Source organism: Taeniopygia guttata, chromosome 1A (genome assembly GCF_048771995.1).
Source record: "Taeniopygia guttata chromosome 1A, bTaeGut7.mat, whole genome shotgun sequence".
In the NCBI taxonomy this organism is placed as follows: Eukaryota; Metazoa; Chordata; class Aves; order Passeriformes; family Estrildidae; genus Taeniopygia; species Taeniopygia guttata.
The window spans coordinates 3,921,515-3,928,093 of NC_133025.1; the positions used below are offsets into that span (position 1 = coordinate 3,921,515).

Here is a 6,579-nt window from a genome sequence, read left to right on the forward strand (position 1 = left end):
CAGGTGTGCAATATTTTTTAGTGCATATGCTGCCTGGGACTGTGAAAGACCACAGCCCTGGACTGGAGGAGGATTCAACATAAATGAATAAATAAAACTGTAGCTTATCTAAAATCCAGAAAGTGAAGGTGTACTTTTTCACTGATTTCTGTGGCCTTGCAATGAAATCTGTGGTTCTTTCTTGGGTTAAATGTCAACCAAAGTTGACATTCCCTGGTGTTTTCTTGTTGCAGAGTCAACAGCAGGCAGCACACACCTGGATGGCTGCAACCACCCAAAATACCCATCCCTTTCTCCTCATCCTGCAAATGATCAGTGACATGGCAAAGAGAGAGGAACTGTATGTTCTGCATGACCACCTCTACACACATCCCAGCAGAATTTGTCCACAAAGTGAAGGCAAATGAAACAGCTTGTCTGTTCTGTTGTTTGCAATTTGGAATGCTAATTCTTAGAATCTCTGAATTTGCTGAACTATTACTAAGTGCTGGGTTCTGAGTAGCTGTGTAAACTCACAGGAAAATCACTAAGTATGTAGTTTTAATCCTTTTGGCTCTGACGGCTCAACCCTATTATCTCTAGAGGGTTTAGAATTTAACCTTGAGTTCAAAAGCCTGAAAGAGTCCTAACCAGATGGATAATGAAGAGGTAGACAGATAAGTGCTGAAATGGATATAAGCTTTTCTTTAACTTCAAATTGGGTTTTATAAAGAATGTACACCTTAGCAACCCTTTACTCCCAGAAAGGGAAGGGTTTGAATGCTGGCTTTTAATAATTCATGCAGCGATTCTTGCTGGATGCCGTATGGGTATGAATTTGCTTTTCTTCCTTGTAAAGCTTACATTCAATTGGGAGAAAAAGATCTAATATCTACATGTGTGAGGATTAACCAACGATGGTATTTCTGAGGTGAGAAATCTTATTATTGCCAGAGAAAGCGTTTATCAAATGGGCTTGAGTTGAGGATTTGAAGCTCCCCACAGCTATGAGAACACTGTGTTGCTCAGACAAATGCTTTTCTCTGAGACTGCAAAGTAACTGATTTGTATCTGAGTCCATAACTGTGCTTGGCATATGCTTTTTAAATGGGGCTTTCAAGTCCCTCTGCTCACCTTACAGAGATCCACATTTCAGAGTTGCTCTGACCCAGCTGTGGCAGTGACAAATCAGTTTCCAGAGTCACTTAAGGGAAACTCTCAGTATTGGGCTGCTGGAAGATAGAGCAGCTGAGATGCCTTTAATTCAGAAGTAATGACTTTTGTCCACTGAAAACTGGATCAATGCACTAAACCCTTTTCACTAAGAATCAGAGGATTTCAGTTACTACCCAGCTAGGCAGGAGCTGCCAACTCCAATTTCGCATCACTAAATACAGAGCCCAAAACACTCCCCAAAATTCTGTCTTCTACCCCACACATGAAGTCTGCCTCCAGAAAAGGATAAATAAAATCATGAACAGAAAGGATTACAATAAAAGAACTCTAAAGATTCCTTCTCATACAAAACAAAGCTTATGTTTTCCTCTCTCTGAAGGATGTGCCATAGAAGAAATATTAACAACTGCTTATATGAAGAGATGTAAGAGGCAGAAACATGGACTTTCTCTTACATGGCTTTTTCATGATTCAGTATTTTTTGACAGCTTCAGTAACTGAGGAGTAGAAAAGTTTTGGGGACAGGTCCCACCAAAACAGTTAAAAATTAGGAAAACATTTAATTTCAATACTTAAATTGCTATTTCTGATAAGGCCTGGCTATATTGTTCTCACTAAACCAGATCAATTATGTCACTTAAAGACAAACAGGGTTTCTCCTCAACAAAGTAAAGACATTTGATAGGAAATCCTAAAAGCATTTTGGATATTCTGAGATTTGGCCTGTTTCAGGAACTACCCTGTGCCATGGTTCCTGCAATAATTCCCATTATTCTTCTGCCTGGCCACTCTCTGTTCACTAACACCTATTTTTCATGTCTGATCTTTGATTTACAGAAAGGTTAGCCATTTTAAATTATGAGCATGTCTTCCAAAGTGCAAAACTCCACTCAACAATGATATCCAAGTCTTTGCTGACAAGACAGAAACACCCCTACATGCACTCCACGTTGTTTTACAGGAGCTGGATGAGGAATAACTCTCTGGATGTGAGACTAAGTGAATTTCCCAGGGCATTCACGTCAAGAAGGGACTTGAAGATGGTTATCTGGATGTCAAGTCATCGGGGTAATCCTTGGATTTGCCTTCCCAGCTACATCATCCATGTCAGAAATTGAACATCCTCAATGCACTGGGGGATTGGACTAACCTGCAAATGAACCCATTTGCCCTTAAACCCCTGACCTTTGTCTCTGAAAATACAAACTTACCTTGAAATTATAACAGTGATGCCTCAGGTTTTAACTTTTGTATTTTTCAGATTCTGTGCTGCTTTAATGTGTGGGTCTGGGCTTCATATAATGGGATAGTAAGTTCTATTCACAGAGTGGGGAGACAAAACAATTCCTTCTCCAGCTGGGGACCAAAGACAAATGATCCAAATCTCAGGCCCAAGAGCACAAAAAACGTGGGCTGGAGAGAGACAAACAAGTAGGATGGAACTTCACAACTTAAAGGTGTAATTGGACTTAACTCCAATATGGAGTTAATAATAATGGAGTCTATAATTTAAAAAAACTAATAATATTAACTCCAATATGGAGTTAATAATAATCTGCTCCAATAATGGACCAGAACTTGTAGGGGTGTAGGACTCCGGGAGCGCTCGTGCATTTTGGGACCATTTTGGTTCATCTTGGGTGCAGCCCTGGCTGAGCTCTGGTGCTGCCCAAGGTGGATCCATGGAGGAGATCCTTTTAATAAATCCTGGTTTTATTCTTTAACTCCATCTAGCCTCTGTTCTAGGGCAGCCTTCATAAGGCATCAACAGAAGCCAAGCCTGGCTGGTGACTCATTTTGCAGTGGGGACCTTTTGAATCATTTTTCCCCACACATTTGTGGGAACCTTGAAGCATCTCCAGTCATTGGGTGAGATGGACACAGTCACATGTGCATTGCATGTAAAGTGGGAGATGGAGCTTCTATGGCAGAGATCTTATTTCTTGTTAGTGCCTATAAACCCTCCCAGAAATAGCTCTTCCCAACAAGTCCGCCCACGTGGGAATTCTCAAAGCTTGAGCACTGATTTCCTACACGATCACATGCAGTATCATGTCTCTTGTCCCTAAACCACCTGTGCTTTGTTATTTCTCTGATGTGCACCTAAACTGCCCACAGAAGGGACTGATGTTAGCTGAGAGCTGTAGGTAATCACGGGACAACCCAAACTTAATTAGGATGTATTTGTGTATTCAATTACTCATGTTCAGAAGTTCATGTAAGATCAAGGCTTAGTATTGTACCCACAGCCTTTATATTCACTGCATGGGTAGCAACAAAAAGACAATAATCTTTGTCCAAGTTGCAAGGTTTCTGCCAATATTTGCCATCTGGGACACATTCCCTATCTTTGCTCTTGCCTCTGTGCCTGCAGCAGCATCATCTAAATGGCAAGACACGTTGCAGTCACACATGCTTAGTGTTTGCTACTTGGCTGATGTTCAGACTCCATGGAGAAACACTCATAAAAGTTGTCCTGATCAAAGGACATCAGCAACAAAACTTTGCAGATGTGTTAAGGACATATCTGGGGCTGGGCAAAGAGTTAAAGTCATTTGAAGGCAGTGTGTTTAATGGATCCATTCTGTGTGGATGCTGGCTGGGATGAATCTGTTTCCATGAACACTTTAAAAATTCAAATGATTTGTTTTCTCTTGCTGGAGCACAGTGGGATTATGTCTATGCAGTTGTGTCAAACTCCTATGGGGAGGTTCTTAGGCTGAACCTCTCAGTTTCACATTGTTACCTGTCCTGCAGTCCCTGACAATGCTCCTACAGCTTCATGGAGACCAGGAATTTACTCTGAGACAGCCTGAAAAATACTGGGTCTTCTTAGAGGCCAAAATGTGTATCTCCATTAAAATCAGGTGATATTTTTTTCCTCCCTTGCTCCTGTCTAACGAAGTCCTTCCTCTCTTGGAGCAGGAGAGGTACAAAGGGACACACACCAAACCCCATTGCTCTTCCCAGCACTAAGGATGCATTGCTGTGCTACAAAAATACCAAGAACAGCACAAGACTATTGCAAAAAGAATTAGCTTGTTCTTGTCCAGGACATCAGCACTGCAGATGCCACTTAAACTTTGCACTGAGCTCTCAGCAGTGAAAAGAATCAATGTAATTTGCAGCCAACCTCTCCTGCATAAGTTTGCTACAGCAAATCACAGCTGGAGTAATGTTAAATTCAAATAATAGCAATTAATTTTTATAGCTTTGTAATGTTTCATTCTGCCTGCAATTCTTCTGAAGTTTATAGCACAATTGTCAAAAAGCACCTCTTTTAGGGAAATGTTACACTGAAAGTAAAGAAAAAGATCTTTTTGTAAAAGACCTCATTGGCTTCCTTTTTGGTTTAGATCATCCCCTGAAAACTGAAATTCCTGGGAAGCTGGCAGCTCTCTCTGGTTCATGTACATTTTGTTTTTAACAAGACAAAGCCTCTAAAACCTTCACCATTTCCAGCTGGAGTGTCCAGGTAGAGGGATGATCCACAGGGGAGCAGCAATGTCCGTGGGAGTGCTCTGGTTTGATGTGGTTGCTACAGCTGGCAGAACTGAGAGACAGGCACACTGTGTCTGCCTTCTAACCCCACTTATTTTATACCAAACACTCCTCTCCAGTTTCCAGATTCTTTCCTGACTACTGCTTATGAATCCTACAGGCAAAAATTAAGGGAAATCCACAATTAAGCCCTTAAAAAGCTCATTGCTTGAATTCAGGTGTTATTTTTATGGTGTAGAAGTTGAGTGTGGGAAGAGCTTTTCCCTTTCTATTTCTCATTTTCAGTGGATATTAAAAAAAAAAAAGACAAATAACATCTCCTGCCACCCAATCCTCACCCATGCTACACACACTCCATCTTTTCAAAAGCCACCTGGTAGCAACTGGTGGTCTTCTTGCTGGCCTTGAGCAGCATTTCAGGAGCAATTTAAATGCTTGGGGATGTGTCTGGGGGAGAAGATATTCCTCTGGCCTCTCTTTAAATGAAGCTGCTACTCATTTACCAACATTTCTAATTACCAGCAGAATAATTGAAATACTGGAGTAATCTATTTGAGGGAGGAGAGCAGAGGCCAGGGTGATTTTATTAAAACAGGGGTGCCAGTGACAGCTGAGCAAAGGGTTGGACTCGATAATCCTGAAGGTCCCTTCCAACCTAGGGAATCTGTGATTCAGTGAAAGGTAATTCAGCTTGGAGGGATGCAGGCAAAGATGAAGAGGAGACAAAGGAAGGGTGCAGGCACAGCCAGGAAGTGGGTGGAGGTTTGAAATAATTTTCTTTATTCCACAGCAGACATTTGGGGTCATCTTAGCCTGTGAAACCTCAGGCACACTGGTTCTTTCACAGGGATGTGTGTAACCCAGTTGGGTTTCCTGGAAGGTGCCATTTCATAAGAATGAGAGATGGAAGAAGGGGCTCTGGATGCTCTCAGGTATTATGATCCTGTTAGCAGTGAGGATTCAGGAGCTATGGGTCAGAGGAAGCCCCTCCTTTTGTCTCTCCACTGTTCTGTTCCCCCCAGCCTCCTGGGCAGGCTGGTGACTCCAGGGCCAGTTCCCAAGCTCTTCTCATGAGAGAAACAACAGCACAGGCTGTGGGTGCAGGTTTGGGTGTACTCCCTTCCTCTTCCTCCTCCCAGGTTTAGGCTCTTCACAGTCTTCTTCCAAAGCCCTTGACTGGTTTACACGAATGTCCTCCCACAGCAACAGCGATCAAGGATCTGCTGCAGCTCAGAATGAGGTTGAGTTCATGAATTCAGACATCAAGCTTGAGAGGACATGAGTGTGGCAGAGTAAATGACATCCTGTACTGAGTCTGGGTGATCAGATATGCTGAAGAATTAACAAGAGTAGAGTTTTTACCTTAGCTGATTATCTCACCAGTCACCCACTCCCACCAGCACCACCTACACAAGTTCTCAACTTTTATTCCCAGCAGGGAAGATACTGTTGGTCCAGGAAAAAGGTTGTGTCAGTTCCCATGTCTGTACAAACTGAAGGATTCAGGACTTGTCACTCCATGAATGAGGTACAAGGCACTGCTAATGACAACAAGCACATCTGGAGGGGCAACTTGAGATTTTACTGCCTGCCAAGATAAAGCCCAAACCTCTCACTGCATACAGACACTGTTCCCCTCTGCATGTCTTACCTGGGTCTTAGCCTTGAGCAAACTTCAGTCTTCTCCCCTCACTGAGGCTGAAACCCATGGCTGGGAATATCTGAGTTCTGAGAAAGGCTTTAGGTGGGTGTTGTAAAGACAGACTGACATATGTATTCCCTTTCTCTAAAGGCTTAAAATCTTAATGGAAACACAGCAGAACAAGAGGCTACAGACAAGGATGAGTGCTATGGATGTCAGACTGACTGAAATGTCTTACAGGAACAGCTTTTGACAGCTGATCTTGCTCATCCTTCCCTTGA

At 42.5% G+C, this 6,579-nt stretch overlaps 1 long non-coding RNA gene across 1 annotated transcript; it reads left to right on the top strand.

Annotated features, from left to right (window-relative positions):
- The first annotated feature begins 234 nt into the window (after positions 1 to 234).
- On the top strand, positions 235 to 2,379 carry LOC140682285 (uncharacterized). The gene is made up of 2 exons (XR_012053807.1): positions 235 to 340; positions 2,117 to 2,379. It is a non-coding gene; the product is annotated as an uncharacterized lncRNA (long non-coding RNA).
- The last annotated feature ends 4,200 nt before the right edge of the window (positions 2,380 to 6,579 follow it).